Below are 15,768 nucleotides of genomic sequence, written 5' to 3'. Positions count from 1 at the left end.
TCTTGCCTGTGTTACAAGGTGTGAAATTGAGTCAGACTCAATGCCCGACCACTGCAGGAGATAGAAGAAAATGAAAGGTGTTCCCTATGCTTCAGCCATAGGCTCTATCATGTATGCAATACTGTGTACCAGACCTGATGTGTGCCTTGCTATTAGTTTAGCAGGGAGGTACCAAAATAATCCAGGAGTGGATCACTGGACAACGGTCAAGAACATCCTGAAATACCTGAAAAGGACTAAGGATATGTTTCTTGTTTATGGAGGTGACAAAGAGCTCGTCATAAATGGTTACGTCGATGCAAGCTTTGACACTGATCCGGATGACTCTAAGTCACAAACCGGATACGTGTTTTTTATTGAACGGTGGAGCTATCAGTTGGTGCAGTTCTAAGCAAAGCGTCGTGGCGGGATCTACGTGTGAAGCGGAGTACATAGCTGCTTTGGAAGCAGCAAATGAAGGAGTCTGGATGAAGGAGTTCATATCCGATCTAGGTGTCATACCTAGTGCATCGGGTCCAATGAAAATCTTTTGTGGCAATACTGGTGCAATTGCCTTGGCAAAGGAATCCAAATTTCACAAAAGAACCAAGCACATCAAGAGACGCTTCAATTCCATCTGCGGTCAAGTCAAGGAGGGAGACATAGAGATTTGCAAGATACATATGGATCTGAATGTTACAGACCCATTGACTAAGCCTCTCTCACGAGCAAAACATGATCAGCACCAAGACTCCATGGGTGTTAGAACCATTACTGTGTAATCTAGATTATTGACTCTAGTGCAAGTGGGAGATTGAAGGAAATATGCCCTAGAGGCAATAATAAAGTTGTTATTTATATTTCCTTATATCATGATAAATGTTTATTATTCATGCTAGAATTGTATTAACCGTAAACTTAGTACATGTGTGAATACATAGACAAACAGAGTGTCACTAGTTTGCCTCTACTTGACTAGCTCGTTGAATAAATGATGGTTATGTTTCCTAACCATAGACATGAGTTGTCATTTGATTAACGGGGTCACTATTGGGTTTCGTAGTAATTTCAAAAAATTTCCTACGCACACGCAAGATCATGTGATGCATAGCAACGAGAGGGAGAGTGTTGTCTACGTACCCAACGCAGAACGACTGCGGAAGCGATGACACGACGTAGAGGAAGTAGTCGTACGTCTTCACGATCCAACCGATCAAGCACCGAAACTACGGCACCTCCGAGTTCAAGAACACGTTCAGCTCGATGACGATCCCCGGACTCTGATCCAGCAAAGTGTCGGGGTAGAGTTTCGTCAGCACGACGGCGTGGTGACGATCTTGATGAACTACAGCAGCAGGGCTTCGCCTAAACTCCGCTACAGTATTATCGAGGTATATGGTGGTAGGGGGCACCGCACACGGCTAAGGAATAGATCACGTGGATCAACTTGTGTGTTCTAGGGTGCCTCTACCTCAGTATATAAAGGAGCCAAGGGGGAAGGGGGGCGCCGGCCAGAGAGAGGGCGCAGGATAGGACTCCCCCCCCCCCAATCCTATTCCAACTAGGATTCCCCAAGGGGGGAAAGAGGGAGAAGGGTGGCCGGCCACCTCTCCTAGTCCTAATAGGACTAGGGGAAGGGTGGAGGCGCGCAGCCCCTTTGGGCTGCCCTTTTCTCCTTTCCACTAAGGCCCATGAAGGCCCATATGGCTTCCGGGGGGTTCCGGTAACCTCCCGGTAACCCGGTAAAATCCCGATTTCACCCGGAACATTTCCGATGTCCAAACATAGGCTTCCAATATATCAATCTTTACGTCTCGACCATTTCGAGACTCCTCGTCATGTCCGTGATCACATCCGGGACTCCGAACAACCTTCGGTACATCAAAATGCATAAACTCATAATGTAACTGTCATCGTAACCTTAAGCGTGCGGACCCTACGGGTTCGAGAACAATGTAGACATGACCGAGACACGTCTCCGGTCAATAACCAATAGCGGGACCTGGATGCCCATATTGGCTCCTACATATTCTACGAAGATCTTTATCGGTCAGACCGCATAACAACATACGTTGTTCCCTTTGTCATCGGTATGTTACTTGCCCGAGATTCGATCGTCGGTATCCAATACCTAGCTCAATCTCGTTACCGGCAAGTCTCTTTACTCGTTCCGTAATACATCATCTCACAACTAACATATTAGTTGTAATGCTTGCAAGGCTTATGTGATGTGTATTACTGAGAGGGCCCAGAGATACCTCTCCGACAATCGGAGTGACAAATCCTAATCTCAAAATACGCCAACCCAACATCTACCTTTGGAGACACCTGTAATGCTCCTTTATAATCACCCAGTTACGTTGTGACATTTGGTAGCACCCAAAGTGTTCCTCCGGTAAACGGGAGTTGCATAATCTCATAGTCATAGGAACATGTATAAGTCATGAAGAAAGCAATAGCAACATACTAAACGATCGGGTGCTAAGCTAATGGAATGGGTCATGTCAATCAGATCATTCAACTCATGATGTGACCTCGTTAATCAAATAACAACTCATTGTTCATGGTCAGGAAACATAACCATCTTTGATTAAAGAGCTAGTCAAGTAGAGGCATACTAGTGACACTTTGTTTGTCTATGTATTCACACATGTATTATGTTTCCGGTTAATACAATTCTAGCATGAAAAATAAACATTTATCATGATTATAAGGAAATAAATAATAACTTTATTATTGCCTCTAGGGCATATTTCCTTCAGTATCCCGCTTGCACTAGAGTCAATAATCTAGATTACACTGTAATGAATCTAACACCCATGGAGCTTTGGTGCTGATCATGTTTTGCTCGTGGAAGAGGCTTAGTCAACGGTTCTGCAACATTCAGATCCGTATGTATCTTGCAAATCTCTATGTCTCCCACCTGGACTAGATCCCGAATGGAGTTGAAGCGTCTCTTGATGTATTTGGTCCTTTTGTGAAATCTGGATTCCTTTGCCAAGGCAATTGCACCAGTATTGTCACAAAAGATTTTCATTGGACCCGATGCATTAGGTATGACACCTAGATTGGATATGAACTCCTTCATCCAGACTCCTTCGTTCGCTGCTTCCGAAGCAGCTATGTACTCCGCTTCACATGTAGATCCCGCTACGATGCTTTGTTTAGAACTGCACCAACTGACAGCTCCACCGTTTAATGTAAACATGTATCCGGTTTGCGATTTAGAATCGTCCGGATCAGTGTCAAATCTTGCATCAACGTAACCTTTTACGGTGAGCTCTTTGTCACCTCCATATACGAGAAACATATCCTTAGTCCTTTTCAGGTATTTCAGGATGTTCTTGACCGCTGTCCAGTGATCCACTCCTGGATTACTTTGGTACCTCCTTGCTAAACTTATAGCAAGGCACACATCAGGTCTGGTACACAGCATTGCATACATGATAGATCCTATGGCTGATGCATAGGGAACATCTTTCATATTCTCTCTACCTTCTGAAGTGGTCGGGCATTGAGTCTTACTCAACTTCACACCTTGTAACACAGGCAAGAACCCTTTCTGTGCTTGATCCATTTTGAACTTCTTCAAAATTTTGTCAAGGTATGTGCTTTGTGAAAGTCCAATTAAGCGTCTTGATCTATCTCTATAGATCTTAATGCCTAATATGTAAGCAGCTTCACCGAGGTCTTTCATTGAAAAACTTTTATTCAAGTATCCCTTTATGCTATCCAGAAACTCTATATCATTTCCAATTAGCAATATGTCATCCACATATAATATCAGAAATGCTACAGAGCTCCCATTCACTTTCTTGTAAATACAGGCTTCTCCGAAAGTCTGTATAAAACCAAATGCTTTGATCACACTATCAAAACGTTTATTCCAACTCCGAGAGGCTTGCACCAGTCCATAAATGGATCGCTGGAGCTTGCACACTTTGTTAGCTCCCTTTGGATCGACAAAACCTTCCGGTTGCATCATATACAACTCTTCTTCCAGAAATCCATTCAGGAATGCAGTTTTGACATCCATCTGCCAAATTTCATAATCATAAAATGCGGCAACCGCTAACATGATTCGGACGGACATAAGCATCGCTACGAGTGAGAAGGTCTCATCGTAGTCAATCCCTTGAACTTGCCGAAAACCTTTTGCGACAAGTCGAGCTTTGTAGACAGTAACATTACCATCGGCGTCAATCTTCTTCTTAAAGATCCATTTATTTTCAATTGCTTGCCGATCATCGGGCAAGTCAACCAAAGTCCATACTTTGTTCTCATACATGGATCCCATCTTAGATTTCATGGCTTCAAGCCACTTTGCGGAATCTGGGCTCACCATCGCTTCTTCATAGTTCGTAGGTTCATCATGATCTAGTAGCATGACTTGCAGAACAGGATTACCGTACCACTCTGGTGCGGATCTTACTCTGGTTGATCTACGAGGTTCAGTAGTATCTTGATCTGAAGTTTCATGATCATTATCATTGGCTTCCTCTCTAACTAGTGTAGGTGTCATTGAAACAGTTTTCTGTGATGTACTACTTTCCAGTAAGGGAGCAGGTACAGTTACCTCATCAAGTTCTACTTTCCTCCCGCTCACTTCTTTCAAGAGAAACTCCTTCTCTAGAAAGGATCCATTCTTGGCAACGAATGTCTTGCCTTCGGATCTGTGATAGAAGGTGTACCCAACAGTTTCCTTTGGGTATCCTATGAAGACACACTTCTCCGATTTGGGTTCGAGCTTATCAGGTTGAAGCTTTTTCACATAAGCATCGCAGCCCCAAACTTTAAGAAACGACAACTTTGGTTTCTTGCCAAACCACAGTTCATAAGGCGTCGTCTCAACGGATTTTGATGGTGCCCTATTTAACGTGAATGCGGCCGTCTCTAGATCATAACCCCAAAACGGTAGCGGTAAATCAGTAAGAGACATCATAGATCGTACCATATCTAGTAAAGTACGATTACGACGTTCGGACACACCATTACGCGGTGGTGTTCCAGGTGGCGTGAGTTGCGAAACTATTCCACAATTTTTCAAATGTACACCAAACTCGTAACTCAAATATTCTCCTCCACGATCAGATCGTAGAAACTTTATTTTCTTGTTACGATGATTTTCAACTTCACTCTGAAATTCTTTGAACTTTTCAAATGTTTCAGACTTATGTTTCATTAAGTAGATATACCCATATCTGCTTAAATCATCTGTGAAGGTGAGAAAATAACGATATTCGCCACGAGCCTCAATATTCATCGGACCACATACATCGGTATGTATGATTTCCAACAAATCTGTTGCTCTCTCCATAGTACCGGAGAACGGTGTTTTAGTCATCTTGCCCATGAGGCACGGTTCGTAAGTACCAAGTGATTCATAATCAAGTGGTTCCAAAAGTCCATCAGTATGGAGTTTCTTCATGCGCTTTATACCGATATGACCTAAACGACAGTGCCAGAAATAAGTTGCACTTTCATTATCAACTCTGCATCTTTTGGTTTCAACATTATGAATATGTGCATTACTACTATCGAGATTCAATAAGAACAGACCACTCTTCAAGGGTGCATGACCATAAAAGATATTACTCATATAAATAGAACAACCATTATTCTCTGATTTAAATGAATAACCGTCTCGCATTAAACAAGATCCAGATATAATGTTCATGCTCAACGCTGGCACCAAATAACAATTATTTAGGTCTAATATTAATCCCGAAGGTAGATGTAGAGGTAGCGTGCCGACCGCGATCACATCGACTTTGGAACCGTTTCCCACGCGCATCGTCACCTCGTCCTTTGCCAGTGCCCGCTTATTCCGTAGTCCCTGTTTCGAGTTGCAAATATTAGCAACAGAACCAGTATCAAATACCCAGGTGCTACTGCGAGCTCTAGTAAGGTACACATCAATAACATGTATATCACATATACCTTTGTTCACCTTGCCATCCTTCTTATCCGCCAAATACTTGGGGCAGTTCTGCTTCCAGTGACCAGTCTGCTTGTAGTAGAAGCACTCAGTTTCAGGCTTAGGTCCAGACTTGGGTTTCTTCTCCTGAGCAGCAACTTGCTTGCTGTTCTTCTTGAAGTTCCCCTTCTTCTTCCCTTTGCCCTTTTTCTTGAAACTAGTGGTTTTGTTAACCATCAACACTTGATGCTCCTTTTTGATTTCTACCTCCGCAGTTTTCAGCATTACGAAGAGCTCGGGAATAGTCTTGTTCATCCCTTGCATATTATAGTTCATCACGAAGCTCTTGTAGCTTGGTGGCAGTGATTGGAGAATTCTGTCAATGACGCAATCATCCGAAAGATTAACTCCCAATTGAATCAAGTGATTATTATACCCAGACATTTTGAGTATATGCTCACTGACAGAACTGTTCTCCTCCATCTTGCAGCTATAGAACTTATTGGAGACTTCATATCTCTCAATTCGGGCATTTGCTTGAAATATTAACTTCAACTCCTGGAACATCTCATATGCTCCATGACGTTCAAAACGTCGTTGAAGTCCCGTTTCTAAGCCGTAAAGCATGGCACATTGAACTATTGAGTAGTCATCAGCTTTGCTCTGCCAGACGTTCATAACATCTGGTGTTGCTCCAGCAGCAGGCCTGGCACCTAGCGGTGCTTCCAGGACGTAATTCTTCTATGCAGCAATGAGGATAATCCTCAAGTTACGGACCCAGTCCGTGTAATTGCTACCATCATCTTTCAACTTTGCTTTCTCAAGGAACGCATTAAAATTCAACGGAACAACAGCATGAGCCATCTATCTACAATCAACATAAACAAGCAAGATACTATCAGGTACTAAGTTCATGATAAATTTAAGTTCAATTAATCATATTACTTAAGAACTCCCACTTAGATAGACATCCCTCTAATCTTCTAAGTGATTACGTGATCCAAATCAACTAAACCATAACCGATCATCACGTGAGATGGAGTAGTTTTCAATGGTAAACATCGTTTATGTTGATCATATCTATTATATGATTCACGCTCGACCTTTCGGTCTCCGTGTTCCGAGGCCATATCTGCATATGCTAGGCTCGTCAAGTTTAACCTGAGTATTCTGCGTGTGCAAAACTGGCTTGCACCCGTTGTAGATGGACGTAGAGCTTATCACACCCGATCATCACGTGGTGTCTGGGCACGACGAACTTTGGCAATGGTGCATACTCAGGGAGAACACTTCTTGATAATTTTAGTGAGAGATCATCTTATAATGCTACCGTCAATCAAAGCAAGATAAGATGCATAAAAAGATAAACATCACATGCAATCAATATAAGTGATATGATATGGCCATCATCATCTTGTGCTTGTGATCTCCATCTCCGAAGCACCGTCATGATCACCATCGTCACCGGCGCGACACCTTGATCTCCATCGTAGCATCGTTGTCGTCTCGCCAATCTTATGCTTCCACGACTATCACTATCGTTTAGTAATAAAGTAAAGCATTACATCGAGATTGCATTGCATACAATAAAGCAACAACCATATGGCTCCTGCCAGTTGCCGATAACTCGGTTACAAAACATGATCATCTCATACAATAGAATTCAGCATCATGCATTGACCATATCACATCACAACATGCCCTGCAAAAACAAGTTAGACGTCCTCTACTTTGTTGTTGCATGTTTTACGTGGCTGCTACAGGCTTAAGTAAGAACCAATCTCACCTACGCATCAAAAACCACAACGATAGTTTATCAAATAGACTCCGTTTTAACCTTCGCAAGGACCGGGCGTAGCCATACTTGGTTCAACTAAAGTTGGAGAGACAGTCGCCCGCAAGCCATCTATGTGCAAAGCACGTTGAGGGAACCGGTCTCTCGTAAGCGTACGCGTAAGGTTGGTCCGGGTCGTCTCGTCCAACAATACTGCCGAACCAAAGTATGACATGCTAGTAGGCAGTATGACTTGTATCGTCCACAACTCACTTGTGTTCTACTCGTGCATATAACATCAACATAAATAACCTAGGCTCTGATGCCACTGTTGGGTTTCGTAGTAATTTCAAAAAATTTCCTACGCACACGCAAGATCATGTGATGCATAGCAACGAGGGGGAGAGTGTTGTCTACGTACCCAATGTAGACCGACTGCGGAACCTAGATGACACGACGTAGAGGAAGTAGTCGTACGTCTTCACGATCCAACCGATCAAGCACCGAAACTACGGCACCTCCGAGTTCAAGCACACGTTCAGCTCGATGACGATCCCCGGACTCCGATCCAGCAAAGTGTCGGGGTAGAGTTTCGTCAGCACGACGGCGTGGTGACGATCTTGATGAACTACAGCAGCAGGGCTTCGCCTAAACTCCGCTACAGTATTATCGAGGTATATGGTGGCAGGGGGCACCGCACACGGCTAAGGAATAGATCACATGGATCAACTTGTGTGTTCTAGGGTGCCTCTACCTCAGTATATAAAGGAGCCAAGGGGGAAGGGGGGCGCCGGCCAGAGAGAGGGCGCAGGAGGAGTCCTACTCCTTCCGGGAGTAGGACTCCCCCCCAATCCTATTCCAACTAGGATTCCCCAAGGGGGGAAAGAGGGAGAAGGGTGGCCGGCCACCTCTCCTAGTCCTAATAGGACTAGGGGAAGGGGGGAGGCGCGCAGCCCCTTTGGGCTGCCCTTTTCTCCTTTCCACTAAGGCCCATGAAGGCCCATATGGCTTCCGGGGGGTTCCGGTAACCTCCCGGTAACCCGGTAAAATCCCGATTTCACCCGGAACATTTCCGATGTCCAAACATAGGCTTCCAATATATCAATCTTTACGTCTCGACCATTTCGAGACTCCTCGTCATGTCCATGATCACATCCGGGACTCCGAACAACCTTCGGTACATCAAAATGCATAAACTCATAATGTAACTGTCATCGTAACCTTAAGCGTGCGTACCCTACGGGTTCGAGAACAATGTAGACATGACCGAGACACGTCTCCGGTCAATAACCAATAGCGGGACCTAGATGCCCATATTGGCTCCTACATATTCTACGAAGATCTTTATCGGTCAGACCGCATAACAACATACGTTGTTCCCTTTGTCATCGGTATGTTACTTGCCCGAGATTCGATCGTCGGTATCCAATACCTAGCTCAATCTCGTTACCGGCAAGTCTCTTTACTCGTTGCGTAATACATCATCTCACAACTAACATATTAGTTGTGATGCTTGCAAGGCTTATGTGATGTGTATTACCGAGAGGGCCCAGAGATACCTCTCCGACAATCGGAGTGACAAATCCTAATCTCGAAATACGCCAACCCAACATCTACCTTTGGAGACACCTGTAATGCTCCTTTATAATCACCCAGTTACGTTGTGACGTTTGGTAGCACCCAAAGTGTTCCTCCGGTAAACGGGAGTTGCATAATCTCATAGTCATAGGAACATGTATAAGTCATGAAGAAAGCAATAGCAACATACTAAACGATCGGGTGCTAAGCTAATGGAATGGGTCATGTCAATCAGATCATTCAACTAATGATGTGACCTCGTTAATCAAATAACAACTCATTGTTCATGGTCAGGAAACATAACCATCTTTGATTAAAGAGCTAGTCAAGTAGAGGCATACTAGTGACACTTTGTTTGTCTATGTATTCACACATGTATTATGTTTCCGGTTAATACAATTCTAGCATGAATAATAAACATTTATCATGATTATAAGGAAATAAATAATAACTTTATTATTGCCTCTAGGGCATATTTCCTTCAGTCACATCATTAGAGAATGATGTGATTGACTTGACCCATATGTTAGCTTAGCACGATGATCGTTTAGTTTGTTGCTATTGCTTTCTTCATGACTTATACATGTTCCTATGACTATGAGATTATGCAACTCCCGAGTGCCGGAGGAACACTTTGTGTGCTACCAAACGTCACAACGTAACTGCGTGATTATAAAGGTGCTCTACAGGTGTCTCTGATGGTACTTGTTGAGTTGGCATAGATCGAGATTAGGATTTGTCACTCCGATTGTCGGAGAGGTATCTCTGGGCCCTCTCGGTAATGCACATCACTATAAGCCTTGCAAGCAATGCAACTAATGAGTTAGTTGCAGGATGATGCATTACGGAACGAGTAAAGAGACTTTCCGGTAATGATATTGAACTAGGTATTGAGATACCGACGATCGAATCTCGGGCAAGTAACATACCGATGACAAAGGGAACAACGTATGTTGTTATGCAGTTTGACCGATAAAGATGTTCATAGAATATGTAGGAGCCAATATGACAATCCAGGTTCCGCTATTAGTTATTGACCGGAGACGAGTCTCGGTCATGTCTACATAGTTCTCAAACCCGTAGGGTACGCACGCTTAACGTTCGGTGATGATCGGTATTATGAGTTTATGTGTTTTGATGTGCCAAAGGTAGTTTGGAGTCCTGGATGTGATCACGGACATGATGAGGAGTCTCGAAACGGTCGAGACGTAAAGATTTATATATTGGACGGCTATATTCGGACACCGGAAGTGTTCCGGATGGTTTCGGAGAAAACCGGAGTGCCGGAGGGTTACCGAAACCCCTCGGGGAAGTACTGGGCCTTAGTGGGCCTGAGGGGAGAGAGAGGGCAGCAGCCCAGGAGGTGGCACGCTCCCTCCCATGAGGAGTCCGAATTGGACTAGGGGAGGGGGCGCGTCCCCTCTTTCCCTCTCCTCTCCCTCTCTGTCCTTCCCCCTTCCCCCTTCCTAGTAGGACTAGGAAAGGATGAATCCTACTCCTACTAGGAGGAGGATTCCTCCTCTCCTTGGGGCGCACCAAGGCCGGCCGGCCTCCCCCTTGCTCCTTTATATACGGCGGTGGGGGGGCACCCAAAGACACACAAGTTGATTGTTCCAAGCCATGTGCGGTGCCCCCCTCCACCATAATCCACCTTGATTATATCGTAGCAGTGCTTAGGCGAAGCCCTGCGTCGGTAGCATCATCATCACCGTCATCACGTCGTCATGCTGACGGAACTCTCCCTCGAAGCTATGCTAGATCAGATTTCGTGGGACGTCATTGAGCTGACGTGTGCTGAACTCGGAGGTGCCGTACGTTCGGTACTTAGATCGGTCGGATCGTGAAGACGTATGACTACATCAACCACGTTCTCATAACGCTTCCGCTTACGGTCTACGAGGGTACGTAGACAACACTCTCCCCTTGAAATTACTACGTTCCCCAACACCATCTAAATCCGTTGAGACGACACCATATGAATTGTGGATTGGCAAGAAACCTAAGCTGTTGTTTCTTAAAGTTTGGAGTTGCGATGCTTATGTGAAAAAGTTTCAACCTGATAAGCTCGAACCCAAATCGGAGAAATGCGCCTTCATAGGATACCCGAAGGAAAATGTTGCGTACACCTTCTATCACAGATCCGAAGGCAAGTTATCTGTTGCTAAGAATGGATCCTTTCTAGAGAAGGAGTTTGTCTCGAAAGAAGTGAGTGGGAGGAAAGTAGAACTTGATGAGGTAGTTGTACCTTCTCCCGAATTGGAAAATGGTTCATCACAGAAATCAGTTCCAGTGATGCCTACACCAATTAGTGAGGAAGTTAATGATGATGATCATGAAACTTCAGATCAAGTTACTACCGAACCTCGTAGATCAACCAGAGTACGTTACGCACCAGAGTGGTACGGTAATCCTGTTCTGGAAGCCATGTTACTAGACCATGACGAACCTACGAACTATGAGGAAGCGATGATGAGCCCAGATTCCACGAAATGGCTTGAGGCCATGAAATTTGAGATGGGATGCATGTATGAGAACAAAGTATGGACTTTGATTGACTTGCCCGATGATTGGCGAGCCATTGAGAATAAATGGATCTTCAAGAGGAAGATGGACGCTGATAGTAGTGTTACTATCTACAAAGATCGACTTGTCGAAAAGGGCTTTTACAAGTTCAAGATGTTGACTACAATGAGATTTTCTCACTCGTATCAATGCTTAAAGTCTGTCTGAATCATGTTAGCAATTGCCACATTTTATGAAATTTGGCAAATGGATGTCAAAACTGCATTCCTTAATGAATATCTTAAAGAAGAATTGTATATGATGCAACCAAAAGGTTTTGTCAATCTTAAAGGTGCTAACAAAATGTGCAAGCTCCAGCGATCCATCTATGGACTGGTGCAAGCATCTCAGAGTTGGAATTTATGCTTTGTTAAGTTTATCAAAGCATATAGTTTTATACAGACTTGCGGTGAATCCTGTATTTACAAGAAAGTGAGTGGGAGCCCTACAGCCTTTGTGATAAGTATATGTGAATGACATATTGTTGATCGAAAATAATGTAGAATTTTCTGGAAAGCATAAAGGAGTATTTGAAAGGATTTTTTCAAAGAAAGACCTCGGTGAAGCTGCTTACATATTGAGCATCAAGATCTATAGAGATAGATCAGGAAGCTTGATAAATTTTTTCAATGAGTACATACCTTGACAAGTTTTTGAAGTAGTTCAAAATGGAACAATCAAAGAAGGAGTTCTTGCCCGTTTTGTAAGGTATGAAGTTGAGTAAAGACTCAAAACCCGACCACGGTAGAAAATAGAAAGAGAATGAAAAGTCATTCCCTATGCCTCAGTCATAGGTTCTATAAAGTATGCTATGCTGTGTACCAGACCTATTATGTACCTCACCATGAGTTTGGCAAGAGGGTACAATAGTGATCCAGGAGTGGATCACTGGAGAGCGCTCAAAATTATCCTTAGTGGAATAAGGAGATGTTTCTCGGTTATGGAGGTGACAAAGAGTACGTCATAAAGAGTTACGTCGATGCAAGCTTTGACACCGATCTGGATGACTCTAAGTCTCGATCTAGATACATATTGAAAGTGGGAGCAATTAGCTAGAGTAGCTCCATGCAGAGCATTGTAGACATAGAAATTTGCAAAATACATACGGATCTGAATGTGGCAGACCCGTTGACTAAACTTCTCTCACAAGCAAAACATGATCACACCTAGTACTCTTTGGGTGTTAAACACATGGCGATGTGAAATAGATTATTGAATCTAGTAAACCCTTTGGGTATTGGTCACATAGCGATGTGAACTATAGTGTTAAATCACATGACAATGTGAACTATTGGTGTTAAATCACATGTCGATGTGAACTAGATTATTGACTCTAGTGCAAGTGGGAGACTGGAGGAAATATGCCCTAGAGGCAATAATAAATTCGTTATCTATATTTCCTTATATCATGATAAATGTTTATTATTCATGCTAGAATTGTATTAACCGGAAACTTAGTACATGTGTGAATACATACACAAACAGAGTGTCCCTAGTATGCCTCTACTTGACTAGCTCGTTAATCAAAGATGGTTAAGTTTCCTAACCATATACATGTGTTGTCATTTTATGAACAGGGTCACATCATTAGAGAATGATGTGATGGACATGACCCATCTGTTAGCTTAGCATAAATGATCTTTTAGTTTTATTGCTATTGCTTTCATCATGACTTATACATGTTCCTTTGACTATGAGATTATGCAACTCCTGAATACCGGAGGAACACCTTGTGTGCTATCAAACGTCACAACGTAACTGGGTGATTATAAAGATGCTCTATAGGTGTCTTCGATGGTGTTTGTTGAGTTGGCATAGATCGAGATTAGGATTTGTCACTCCGTGTATCGGAGAGGTATCTCTGGGCCCTCTCGGTAATGCTCATCACTATAAGCCTTGCAAGCAATGTGACTAATGAGTTAGTTGCGGGATGATGCATTACGGAATGAGTAAAGAGACTTGCCGGTAAAGAGATTGAACTAGGTATGATGATACCGACGATCGAATCTCAGGCAAGTAACATATCGATGACAAAGGAAACAACGTATGTTGTTATGCGGTTTGACCGACAAAGGGAACAACGTGTGTTGTTATGTAGGAGCCAATATGAGCATCCAGGTTCCGCTATTGGTTATTGACCGGACATGTGTCTCGGTCATGTCTACATAGTTCTCGAACCCGTAGGGTCCACACGCTTAACGTTCGATGACGATTTGTATTATGAGTTATGTGATTTGATGTACCGAAGTTTGTTCGGAATCCCGAATGAGATCACGGACATGACGAGGAGTCTCGAAATGGTCGAGAGGTAAAGATTCATATGTTGGAAGGCTATATTCAGACACCGAAAGTGTTTCGGGTGATACCAGGTCACCGGAAGGAGTTCCGGGCAACCCCCGGCAAAGATATGGGCTTAATGGGCCAAGTAAGGGAACACACCAGCCCACAAGGAGCTGGTGCGCCCCCTATAGGGCCAGCCACGTGGGGAGAAAGGAAAAAGAGAGGAGGAAAAGGAAAGTATGGAGTAGGACTCCTACTTCCTTCCCCTCCCCCTCCTTCCTTTCCCCTTGTCCAAATATGGTAAGGGGGGCCGAATTGGACTAGGGGCCCAGTAGGATTCCTCCTACTTGGGCGCCCTAGGCTGCCTCCCTCCCTCTCCCTCCTTTATATACATGGGGAGGGTATCCCTAGAAGACACATCAATTGTTCCTAGCTGTGTGCGGCGCCCCTCCATAGTTAACATCTCGGTCATATCATCGTAGTGCTTAGGCTAAGCCCTGCGCTGGTAACATCATCATCACCGTCACCACGCCGTCGTGCTGACGAAACTCTCCCTCGGCCTTAACTGGATCAAGAGTTCGAGGGACGTCACCGAGCTGAACGTGTGCAGATCACGGAGGTGCCATGCGTTCGGTACTTGGATTGGTTGGATCGCGAAGACATTCGACTACATCAACCGCATTACTAAACGCTTCCGCTTTCGGTCTACGAGGGTATGTAGACACACTCTCCCCTCTTGTTGTGATGCATCTCCTAGATAGATCTTGCGTGGTCGTAGGAAAAAATTTGAAATATTGCATTCCCCAACACTCAACCCCCACTGCAGAGTACCATCGATCATCACCGGCCGATGACGAGTTTTAATCTTTCATCATACCACTGAGCTCCAGTCCGAATTACGTCTCGCTCGCTTTTCCCTGCTGAATAGCTTCAACTCTCTGAGCTCTTACTTCGTAGCCCCTCAATCAGCACTGAGTGAAGTCTTCCAGACTCTAGCTCCACCTTCAACATGACTCCATGCTAGATGATCAGTCCACCCCTGCGCCTCAACGACTTCAAGCTCCGTGTATACACCACCTTGAATCAATCCCGCGCCATAGTCTTATCGAAGCCACACAAGCCCTTGGGCCTGCGCCACGTGTTTCCACGCCCAGAAGTCAGTCACCGTCAGCATCACACTCCTATGTCGCCGTCGTCGATCTTGCACCGTCTTTTGTACCAACCGACTTGCGTCGATTCGTCAGACTAACTAGCCCGACTCAGCCGAACTTGTCCGGCCGCATGACATGCTCCAGACTCCCCGAGCCTCATACGCACATCATCTGTCTTGATTTCCCTTCGACCATCATGCTGAACTAATGCCATCGCTGACCATCTTCATACACGATCTACGTAAAAAGCCAAGAACTCCAAAGGAAAAAACACATAAGCCTTCTTGTGTGCGTACAACAGCAGCTACACCACACGTGACTTTCCAAGCCTTTTCTCTTCTTCTTGAACAAACATACTTGATCGATCCAATGTGATAGCCATCAAGTCAATGCCCCCGCAAAAAAAATGCCCCAGTGACAAGACAACACCGAGCAATGCCCTTGACCTCAATGAACGATGTCCTCCACAGCAGCTATTGATTGCATTGGGCCCACTGGCCTGCCTTGCGCTGCGTTCCGTCCCATCG

This window comes from Triticum aestivum, chromosome 6A, assembly GCF_018294505.1.
Source record: "Triticum aestivum cultivar Chinese Spring chromosome 6A, IWGSC CS RefSeq v2.1, whole genome shotgun sequence".
NCBI classification, from domain to species: Eukaryota; Viridiplantae; Streptophyta; class Magnoliopsida; order Poales; family Poaceae; genus Triticum; species Triticum aestivum.
The sequence above is the reverse complement of the archived record's forward strand: the minus strand, read 5'-3'. Positions refer to the sequence as shown.